We start from the raw sequence: 11,302 nt of genomic DNA, 5'->3' as shown, positions 1-11,302 counted from the left end.
GTAGCAGTCACATAAACAGACACTTAACTGTTTAAATAACAATTACCTTTTTTAGCAAGAATTACACATTTGCTCTTTGATGATTTTAATCTTAAAACATCAAATATTTTTGGAAAGACATGGTGTAATTTTAGTGGCATAAATAGTCTGATTATTTTTATTTATGGACTAATGTTACAGCAGGATTTCTGTAAGTTTTTTGCTTTAAATCATTTTGTTCTGACCTTTCACTCATAGTGATTGCCAGAAAATGTTTGACAGGTAAACACAAGTCCTGTGAGGCAAAATCATTGAAAATGTCAAAAAATGGTCACTAGACAGTCAACAAGGAAGGCACAGAGGCAAGAAGGAAATGAATATTAAATGGGCAGTGCAAAATTTAGAGTATTTTAGAGAATCTTCCAGATTATCACCCTGCCCCTTCCACATTTAGGAAATTCTAGCAAGTGTGGCTTTATTTAAACAGCTTGTCCTCGTTACTTATGTAAAGAAAATCATACTCCTTACCCTTGCCGCTTTGTCTGCCCAATCACCTCTTCTCCTTTATGTTACAGTTAACAACATCAGTATCATCAAACAAAATGAGAAAATTGAATCTTCATGACACATTACTTTTCCCTATTTTTCATGTCAAATCTTCCTCTAATTTGTTTCTTCAATCCTTTCCATAGTCATGATTCCAATTTAGAACAACAATTGTCCCACTGGATTATATTAACAACCTTAAAATTGGCTGTCTAACTCACATTCTACCTCTCTCTCCTTCTCTTCTCTGCTAGCCCAAGTATCTTCGTCACATAGATTTCCTCATGTATAGTCTCCTTTAAAAGCTTCAGGTGGCTTCCTAATATGGATGGGATACATCTTAACCTCCTTATATGTTTCTCTATGATCTGTCCCCAATCACGTCTCTAATGACATACTTGTCTATAACAGATGCACACATCCTTAAGGAAAAATTTCACACCAAAGCATGAGTTCCTGAGAGCTTTACTTAGAATTTACAGGAGTTATTTTCTACATATGAAGGACAGAAGGCTATCTGTATGCTGGGATTTTAGAAGTATAATTTGTTTTTTCTTTCTTGATAAGTTAGCCCATCTTAGGCTGTTATAAAGTGAAATATCTATTCAGGGATTGGAATAGATACAGCCAGATTGATGTTCCCTTTAGCAAAAGAATTGGCTTGTTTAACTGTAAAACAAAATGAAACAAGTTTTTTGTCTCACTTTCAGCAATTTTCACATGTCAACTTGAATTTTGAAATACCACGGAAAGGAATCAGAATGCCTACTCCCCAAGCATTTTAGGGGATTTTTACAATATTCTCAAATACTGCCTCCTTCCCTTCTCTTGGACCCATGGTAGAATTTGGCCAAAGATGACACACACCTTAGTCACACTGAGATTCAAGCTACTTCTCAGAAAATACTGTTGGGTTGGAACAAGGAAAAGTGATAAAGCAAAAAACACAGTACCTAGGATTCCAAACGTGTGTGCATTTTGAAGCGTGGAGGAGTGCCATGGAGGGGTGCCACAGTTTTAGAAAGAAGTATGGCCATGTGACTCCAAGTCTAGGAAAAGGGAATGAGGAGTTACAAACCTAAATTCAAACTTTGTCTACTTCTTGGACAACCCTCTTGCTAGAAGTCTAATTTGAAATGTGCCAAATTAATAATAAATTATTTAGAATAGAAGGATGACTATTATACATATGATATAAAAGTATGTGCTTATATATATGTATATATACATATTATATATATATATATATATAATTCTAGTATTGATATTTCCTCTCAAGTTAAGTAGGAGCCTTTCAACTCTATCCAAAAAAAAGGATACATTAAGAATGGTTATAAACGGCCAGCGCCACAGCTCACTAGGCTAATCCTTTGCCTTGTGGCGCCAGCACACCGGGTTCTAGTCCTGGTTGGGGCGCCAGATTCTGTCCCAGTTGCCCCTCTTCCAGGCCAGCTCTCTGCTGTGGCCAGGGAGTGCAGTGGAGGATGGCCCAGGTCCATGGGCCCTGCACCCCATGGGAGGCCAGGATAAGTACCTGGCTCCTGCCTTTGGATCAGCGCTGGCTGCGGCGGCCATTGGAGGGTGAACTAACGGCAAAGGAAGACCTTTCTCTCTGTCTCTCTCTCTCACTGTCCACTCTGCCTGTCAAAAAAAAAAAAAATGGTAATAAGCAAAATTGTTCTAAATATAATTTTTAAATATTATTTATTTATTTGAAAGTCAAAGTTACACAGAGAGAGAAGGAGAGGTAGAGAGAGAGAGAGAGGGAGAGAGAGAGAGACGTCTTCCTTCTGCTGGTTCACTCCCCAATTGGCTGCAATGGCTGGAGCTGCACCAATCCGAAGCCAGGAGCCAGGAGCTTCTTTTGGGTCTCCCACACGGGTGTAGGGGCTCAAGGACTTGGGCCATGTTCTGCTGCTTTCCCAGGGCATAGAAGAGAGCTGGATCAGAAGTGGAGCAGCTGGGACTTGAACCAACACCCAGATGGGATGCCAGCACTGCAGATAGTGGCTTTACCTGCTACGCCACAGCACCAGCTCGCTAAAATATTATTTTAATCTGTAGTATCATAGCAGCTCTTTCAAGAGTGAATCATCAACAGTTAAGTTAAAAATAAAATCATTACGTGAGTTATCTATCAAACTTTTTTCCAATCATTTTGATTATTGTCAATAGCATTTGCATTAGCAATTATGCCTAGAATTTTTTCAGTAAATCAATAAATTGGGTTAGACATAGAGCATTATTGAAACCAAGCTCTTAGCATTCCACATTTTTTAATTTCTATGTTAAACTAAGGGATAAAAGTAGATATTGTGCAGCTGAACTTTTAAAATTATACTGAAAGTAAAAACTAAGACAAAAATTTGGAATATACAATTCAATTTAATGGTCAGTAGGAACAGCCTTGGATTTAATTGTTAAAGTTAAAAAACTAAAGGGCCATGCATCAACTTTGTTGGGAAATAGTTCATCAGAAAAAAAGAAAGTCTGAATTCTCTACCTTCAAAGAACTTGAATAAATTCTGGCAATTTCAAGCTTTACATTTCAGAAATAACTCAGCTCTCATTATTTTCTACTTCACAGCTTCTAAGTGAGAAGAATTTAGGTCAGAGTTGAGGCTGAGTTAGTTGTGGTAACTGTCAACAAATAATATGGGCCCATATTTCATTCTATATCAAAAATAAATGAGTGTGGGGCAAGAAAATTGACAATCTTATGGAGACGAGAATCTTTTAGCACTTGTATTTGCATCTTAAAATTACTTTTGAAGAAATGACAATAGACTTTCTATATTCTTCTGAAGACATTAAAGTTGGCATTACAGGGTGGCCCATATTTGCTTTTCTGTGTCCCTAATAACTATATGTGAATTTTTTTGACTCTGACATTGATAAAATTAGCTCCATGATATAGCAAACTAACTCTAATAAAAAATGATTCCAATTAATCATCACCCTCAAAATGACCCTACAAAGTTTGCATTATCTTCTGTCTTCAAAAAAAGTTTTTAAAAGGCCTGAAAGTACTAAAGCAACAAAGATTTTATGCTTACATCATTCATAAGTTCACAAAGTCAGTATTCAAAATAATGTTTCATTTTCTGCTCCTACTGATTCTGTTTTTCTTTTTGCGTAGCTTATGGAAAACTCCCTCACTTGTAAAAGTCGTATTTATTTGCATCAGAAAAAAATCTTTGGAAGAAAAAAATGTGCTGTGAAACTTTCAAGAAACAGTGACAGAAACTCCATCTCAGGCATTGCAAATTAAAGTGAACACTTTAATTTGGCTAAGAATACCTCTAGTTTGTCTCAGTTTGAGAATGAGGCACCACCTGTGGTAAAGGTGTAGCTAGGAAGAAATATTTTTAGAAATGAAAATAGAGTATTTCAGATGTTATAAGAACTACGGAGAAAAAAGGATGGAGGGTGATAGTTTGATAGGGGCAGGTGCTATTTCATCTTGGTAGATCAAGGGAAGTCTCTTAAAGGAGATATCTGTGCAGAAACCTGAAGGCACTAATGGAGTGAGCAGTGTGACAATGAAACAACACCTCAGCTGAACACTGGGTAAAGAAATTATGGTATATATGATATAAGCAGGCAGATAGGATAAAATTGATTCAATTTGTAAGCTGGAGACCATGCCCTCCACTACACCCCCTGTGTGATCTTATACCCCTACCTGATATCACCTGAATGCCCACCTGCCCATCAGGCTATGTAACCACTCCCCCTCGATGGCTATTGGGGGGTGAACCAACAGTAAAGGAAGACCTTTCTCTCTGTCTCTCTCTCTCTCATTGTCCACTCTGCCTGTCAAAAAAAAAAAAAAAAAAAAAAGAAGAAGAAGAAGAAGAAGAAAAAGAAAGCATATAAAAATCGCTCACTGCCTTTGCTTTGCTGCTGCGCTAAGCTACCTATAGCTGCTCATAACCACATGCTTGCTACATGGCTCACTCTTGGCCTGCTCTCTGCCTGATATGGAGGCAACTTAGCATCAAGACCTCTCTTTCTTCCTTAAATGAAACTTTCACTTTTCTGCACATTTCTCTCACTGAATAAAAAGCTTAAAAACTTACCATGTTGTCTAGTCTACTTGAGCCTGTTTCAGAATTCTCTGAATATGTGTCAAGAACCCACAAGATTACTAATATTGAAAATTATTAATAAGCAGGATGATATCATATACACTAAGGAATAGTACACAGCAGTAAAAAATTAAATCGTGTCATTTGCAACAAAATGGATGCAACTGGACAGCATTATGCTTAGTGAAATAAGCCAGTCATAAAAAGAGAAATACCATACATATGGTCTCTCACCTGTGGTAACTAATAGGGCATTTAAAATGTAATCTATAGGAGTAAAACTGACACCTTGAGATGGATGATTTTGAACAGCCCTTGCCTTGACTGTCAAGGAACCATGTTATTCTTGTTTGGTGGTTTGGTTTTGTTCTTTTCTTCTTTTTTTGTTTTCCTTCATACTAATCAATGTACTCTCTATTTAGCGTAGAGTTAATCTTATGAGTATAAAAATTAACTGAAAATTGATCTCTGTAAAAAATAAGAATGCAAAAGAAAGAGGGAGGAGTAGGAAGGCAGGAATTATGGGTGGGAAGGAGGAAGGGAGGAAGAATCATCATGTACCCAAATCTGTATACATTAAATTCTTGAAGTTGTATTTCTTAAACAAAATTAAAAACAAGAAGCAAAGAGGCAACAGAAGCAAAGATTGGAGAAATGCATCTGCAAGCCAAGGAATGACAGGCAGGACCACAGCTAAGCATTCGCAAGGGATACTTCCCTAGAACCTTCAGAAAAGCATGGGTGTGCTGACATATTAGAATTCTAGCTCTCAGAAAGCTGAGCAAACACATTTCTACTAATATAAGCGCACAGTTTGTGGTATTTAAAGCAGCCCTAGGAAACTAATAAGGGATCCTTTTGCTTTACATACACGTATCCAAGGTTTCCATGCCATACCAATTAGCACATAATGCCATTCCCCATCGGAGAACCATCCCTCAAATGTCCTGCCATTTAATTGAAAAGAGAATGCTAACTAGACAGCACTGGTCTCAATTCAATGCAAAGGAGACCAGTGTGGCAATGACACTATCCTTTTGAATGATTTGGGCTAGGACTTAACTTCTCTTAGATTCACACAGTGCTGGCTCTGAGTTAAAATATTTGCTGTGGGCTTTTCTGTACATGCTACCTCCTGATTGCTTTCCCAGTCACCTAACCAGTCCACATGAAAGCTGCCCAGGTACTTCAGTGCTTGATCAGAGGGTAGGTGTTTGAGTGCCCTCCTAGTCACTATTGTTCAAGCTCACAGTGTCAGTAGGGAAGCTGTCCCTCTCCACATGTTGGGGAAGTCATGCCATTCAGCACAATTTTCTGGCACAATTCCGCGCAAATTCTTCCTCTACCCTGTAACTCCATTATGGTGCCCATTTCGTCAGCTTCTAGAAACTAAATGTGGGAGGATATGGAAATCCTTTCATCTCGCAAGCTGTAGTATTTATCTCTGCCTTACAGTGAGCTACAGACCTCAGGGAGCAAGCCTTGTTTCCATGCAGAGTCTGTTCCATCCAATCATATACAGATAAGATTTTCCTGGGAGGAGAACACAAAATTTATATTTTACCAAGTCCCATTTTAGCAGAAGGAGAGAGGCATAGTAATCCCAGATTTGCTTCCTGTGTGAGGAGCTTAGGGAACATTCTACTGGAAAATCTCTCCAAAAAGGCTTCTACAGCCCCTGAAACATTATCCCATAAAATGTGAGAAAAGTGTTCCAATCCCTAATTCCCAGGGTTCCATAGGAAGTCATGAACAAGAACAACTGGGATGAGAAGGCTTTGGGTGGAGAGAAAGGGGGTGGATTGATTGAGTCAAGAAGGTTCTATTACCTCAAAATCATGCTTTCAAGACAGAACATCATTACTAGGGAATAAAATCTTTTTCAGCAGAGGTCCAATGAAATTCTAAGGAACTAGAGCTTGTAACCTACTGTCCACATGCCTTTATCTCTGACTTTGATCTCAGTTAGCCTGGAAACCCTTGCTCCCACGAGATAAAACAGAGAAGAGAAGCACAGATATAGTCTCTGAAATTAAAGTGGTTAAATTAGACCGAGGTCTATGCTAAAAGTCATTCCCAGGCAGAAAAATAGAATAGCTTAAAGGAAAATCAAACTAAGATTCTAATAGCCACATGCTATGAGTTGCTCAGATATAATAAAGTTTCCTTCTGTAACTTCTATATTTTCTAAGAAAATCTTAGGAGAACCTAAAAAGATAATTTTCATTTCATTAGGAAGAGCCAGAAAAGATGATCTCTTGAATGGCTCTCTAAGCATGGCAGATGCTCATTTGGACCCAGAGTCTAACTAACTCAAGCAGAACAGGTAAACCATTGACATCATTGAACCGAGGAAATTATAGATGCCTCCTTGATAAGTATGATGTATATGATTTTTCTGAATAGATAAAATAGGTGGGGAAGATTCAACCCTTCATTCATAGTGATTGTGGGATGGAGAAGAAATAAGAAGGCAGAAAACTCCTGTTAGCAATGAAGCTGTACAAAGAGGACCGTGTTATGTAGGCTGAGAAGAAAGCCACTGAATATAGAATTTCTCGCTGTCCCATTTTCCACTTGAATCTACAGGGGAAGCTAGTTTCTGGTGCTCCCAAACCTAGCCACAGGGTTAAAGAGATGAGATCCTGACCTCTTCCCGGATAGGTCTCATCAGACATAGATCTTGGCATGAAAAGCATAGGGTCTTGTGGAGAGTGAACACTGCAATGAAAAATAATAGATCATTTATCTAAGTCTGCATGGTAAAAAACTTCAGGGATCAAATGCAACTTACAGCTTGATCTCAGAGGATACTGAGGTGGAGCCATGTCAGCAGGATGGACCTGTGGCCAACTTGAGAAATGACTCAACAGGCAGGAGCTGCCTTAACCACCTGAAAGGCCAAGGTCATCACTGCAGAGATTGGGGGGCCAGAAAACCAGGCAACATCTTGTAGATATGAATACTGACATATTTATATCCTTCCATGCTTACAAAACATCACATAGCCTCACCTGACAAAAACATCACATGGGATAGAAGCAAGCAAGAGGAGAAAATCTAGAAGACCTCATTATTCAAAAGAGAAATTGATTTTACCCCCATGGGATATTGATTTGCTTTTTTCCTCACTGAAATTTCATGCCAGATGTAGCAAACAAAGAAGACCCCTGTGAGTGCACATCAGAGTTCATCTAGAGTCAATTGAGATAATACAAGATAACACACAGGCGAAGTACCAGCATATCCTGCACCATTAAAGGGCTGGTAGAATTCTTCAAAATCTCTGTCACCATGGCCATTTACAGATTTCATCCCATACTTTCAGGAAACTAACAAACCAAAAATAAAGGTGAGACAAGAAAAGCTGTTGAAGGCATAAATTCAACTTCCAACTGCCATCTGGATAGGGTAGGAAGAAAAGGGCCTACCTCCATTTTTTCAAATGTTACTCTTAATTGCTGCACAATCAAAACCATCTAAAGCATTTTATATAAAATTAAGTATTCAGAATTACATCTTAAGACTTAAATGGGCAGGTCAAATTTTATAATGATCTCTGTTCTGAGAAGATATATAATTGCTAAACACAGTGTGAAAATTAAGCAGTCCAGTTTAAGGAAAAATATCTTTTAAGCTTGAAAGGAAAATGACATAAACTATTTGGAAGATTGAGCAATAAATAAAATTCATTATTGTCACAAATGTCAACTGATAACAAAAGTAAATTTCTGATCAATTAAACATCGTCTGGAGTATATGTGCTTTCTATACATTAAATCCTCATAATAATCAAATGATTTGTGTATAATAGATTACAACTAACATACATATTACACACACATGCATATCTAAAGCACATGTTGACCTTCAATATTTAATTGGCTATTTACATTTAGACTATAACATGGTGGGAAAGAACACGAGCTTATTTTATATGACCTACAGACAATCCATCATAAGGGTACTTAGCTATTCCACATACTTCCCCTCAAGGCAATACAAATGGCTATGCTAAAAAAATCATAAATTTGACAGGGTAAGTATCATGGCATAGTGGATAAAGCTGCTGCTGCGAAGCCAGCATCCAATATGGGCAGCAGGTTCATGTCCCAGCTGCTCCACTACCAATCCAGTTCCCTGCTAATGGCCTGGGAAAAGCAGCAGAAGATGGCCGAAGAGCTTGGGCCCCTGCCACTCAGCTGGAAGACCTGGATAAAGCTCCTGGTTTCAGCCTGATTCAGCTCTGGCCATTGCAACCCTCTGGGGAGTGAATTAGCAGATGGAAGAACTCACTCTCTCGCTCTTTCTCGCTCTCTTTCTCTCTCTCTCTCTCTCCGTCTCTCTCTCTCTCTCTCTCTCTCTCTGTGTGTCTCCTTTTCTGTAACTCTGACTCTCAAATAATCTAAAAAAGTAAATTTGAAATTAAATGATAATATAAATTTGGAATTAAAATCACAGATAAATATTTCTGTAGTATAAATTTCATTTAGGATAAATACACTTTTTTTAAGATTCATTTATTTGCAGGGCAGAGTTACAGAGAGGCAGAGAGAGAGAGAGAGAAAGAGAGAGAGGTCTTCCATCCGCTGGTTCACTCCCCAGATGGCTGCAAAGGCCGGAGTTGCATTAATCTGAAGCCAGGAGCCAGGAACTTCTTCTGGGTCTCCCATTCTCTCACGTGGGTGCAGGGGCCCAAGGACTTGGTCCATCTTCTACTGCTCTCCCAGGCCACAGTAGAGATCAGAAGTGGAGCAGCCGGGACTCAAACCAGCACCTATATGGGATGCTGGCACTGCAGGAGGCAGTTTTACAGTGCTGCCCCTGAGAAATAAACTTCTTATTGAATATGTTTAGGAGGATACGCCTCTCTAGACTTCTAGATATTATTTTACAAGGTAAATTAAAAACAGCTCCCATGGCTATAAAATCTTTCTGGTAAACAAATCATGCCCTATTCTTGTTGAGAGCCCAGAATCTACCATCATATTTCACACTGATTAAATGCAAAACAAATGTGTAATGGCATAATTATGTTTTTCTTAAAAGAAAGATGTTACCTTTTTATGAAGTATATATTACATATATTTCAAAATTATAACTTCTCTAAACCTACTTGTCATGGCTTATTTTTGACCAAGATTCACATTGCTTTCTTAAAGACTTTAAAAAAAATATTTATTTCTTTATTTGAGAGTCATTGCAGAGAGAGAAGGAAAGACAAAGAGAGATCTTCTGGAATCACTGGTTCACTTCCTAAATGGCCACAACAGTCATGGTTGGGTCAGACATAAGATAGGAGCCAGGAACTTTAACCACATCTTCAACGAGGGTTCAGGACTTGGACTATCTTCTGCTTTCTCAGGCACATTAGCCGGGTGCTGGACTGGAAGTGAAGCAGCCAGGACTCAAACCAGTGCCCATAAGGGATGCTGGCCTCACCATCAGCGGCTTTACCTGCTATGCCACAATACTGCCCCATAATTGAAGAATTTAAATCTAAACACTAATTTAGCAAACAGTTCTATTTCACAAACACAAAAATGAAAATGCATTAAATCAGATTATAGAGCTTTTATTTATAAACTGTCTTAGCTTTCAGAATTTTCACTTTTTAAGCACAAGTTATTCTCAGGAACTGCTCTGTGTCTGTACTGAGCTAATTTCAGAAACAATCAGCTGCATGCAGTCCCTCCCTGTGCTTGCAAATATCTGTAGGTGTGAAAATGTCACGAACAAAAGAAAAAGTTCCTATATTAAGCCCACACCTTACTGCGAAATGAATCTGATCAGAAGATGAAAATCAAAATTTCCATTAAGTATTTTCTTCAGTCAGGTTATTGAAGCATTTATTGGTTTTGAAGTAAAGAATTTCAAATAAACAAAGGAGGTCAAACCTCTGAAATCATTTGGTGTCAGGCTTGTTTTGATTTGGAGCCAATGGAAGTCCACCAACTAGCTTATTTCTTTATTATCTGAGAAACAATGGAAAGAGAGAAAAGAAAACTCACACTTTAGAAAGGAATTCCTCATCCCCATTACACTGAAATTTAACCAAGAAAGCAGAAGCAGGACATGTTTTCCTTCTTAAATGTGCTCATATCTCATCTGCCAAGGCTGAGAGTTGCAGTAATTCCTATTAGTTTTCCTTGGCAAAGAAAATTTCAGAACCAAGGAAATCTGTGATAATCTTTTCTAATTTCCTAATTTATCTTTATGTGCAAAAGTATCAGAAAAAAATTCCACTCCATTTGGCCACAACATATGCAACCGAATCCACTTCTCAAGATCTACTGACTATAATAAGTAGTCTGATCAAAACTCTTAAAAGTGAAGAGAGGAGTACAAAAAAGCCAAGAGATTATTGATAAAAGAAGTAGAAAATACATCCAAAATGAGAAGTGGTGAATTTATTTGCAAGTTATCAATAAGAATAAGAAAATAAAAAAATGCAGTTCTGGAAGCTACAAATGTAAAGGCTTTTAAAGTCCCAAAATGTTGCTGAATGTCAATGTACAAAAAGGAAATATGATGTAACAAAGGAGGTTGAAAGTCACTTATTTCTACTTCCTTGGCCTATGCAATAAATAAATACCTATGTGTTACTTTTTTGGGGTGGAAGAATTCAAAATTACACAGTATTGGGGGAAAGCATATAGTCAGTTGTCACAAATAATATAAAAGTA

General features: G+C 37.9%; 1 long non-coding RNA gene across 1 annotated transcript in view; it reads right to left on the bottom strand.

The window, feature by feature from the left end:
* Positions 1-1,470: 1,470 nt before the first annotated feature.
* Positions 1,471-11,302, bottom strand: part of LOC127491581 (uncharacterized) — a 36,288-nt gene continuing 26,456 nt past the window's right edge. Inside the window, exon 3 of the long non-coding RNA XR_016231179.1 lies at positions 1,471-1,574. This is a non-coding gene — a long non-coding RNA (uncharacterized LOC127491581). The remainder of the gene's footprint in view (positions 1,575-11,302) is intronic.

Source organism: Oryctolagus cuniculus, chromosome 3 (genome assembly GCF_051225735.1).
Source record: "Oryctolagus cuniculus isolate XC-2025 breed Fujian yellow rabbit chromosome 3, ASM5122573v1, whole genome shotgun sequence".
Classification (NCBI taxonomy): domain Eukaryota; kingdom Metazoa; phylum Chordata; class Mammalia; order Lagomorpha; family Leporidae; genus Oryctolagus; species Oryctolagus cuniculus.
This window is presented reverse-complemented; position numbering and strand designations above follow the sequence as displayed.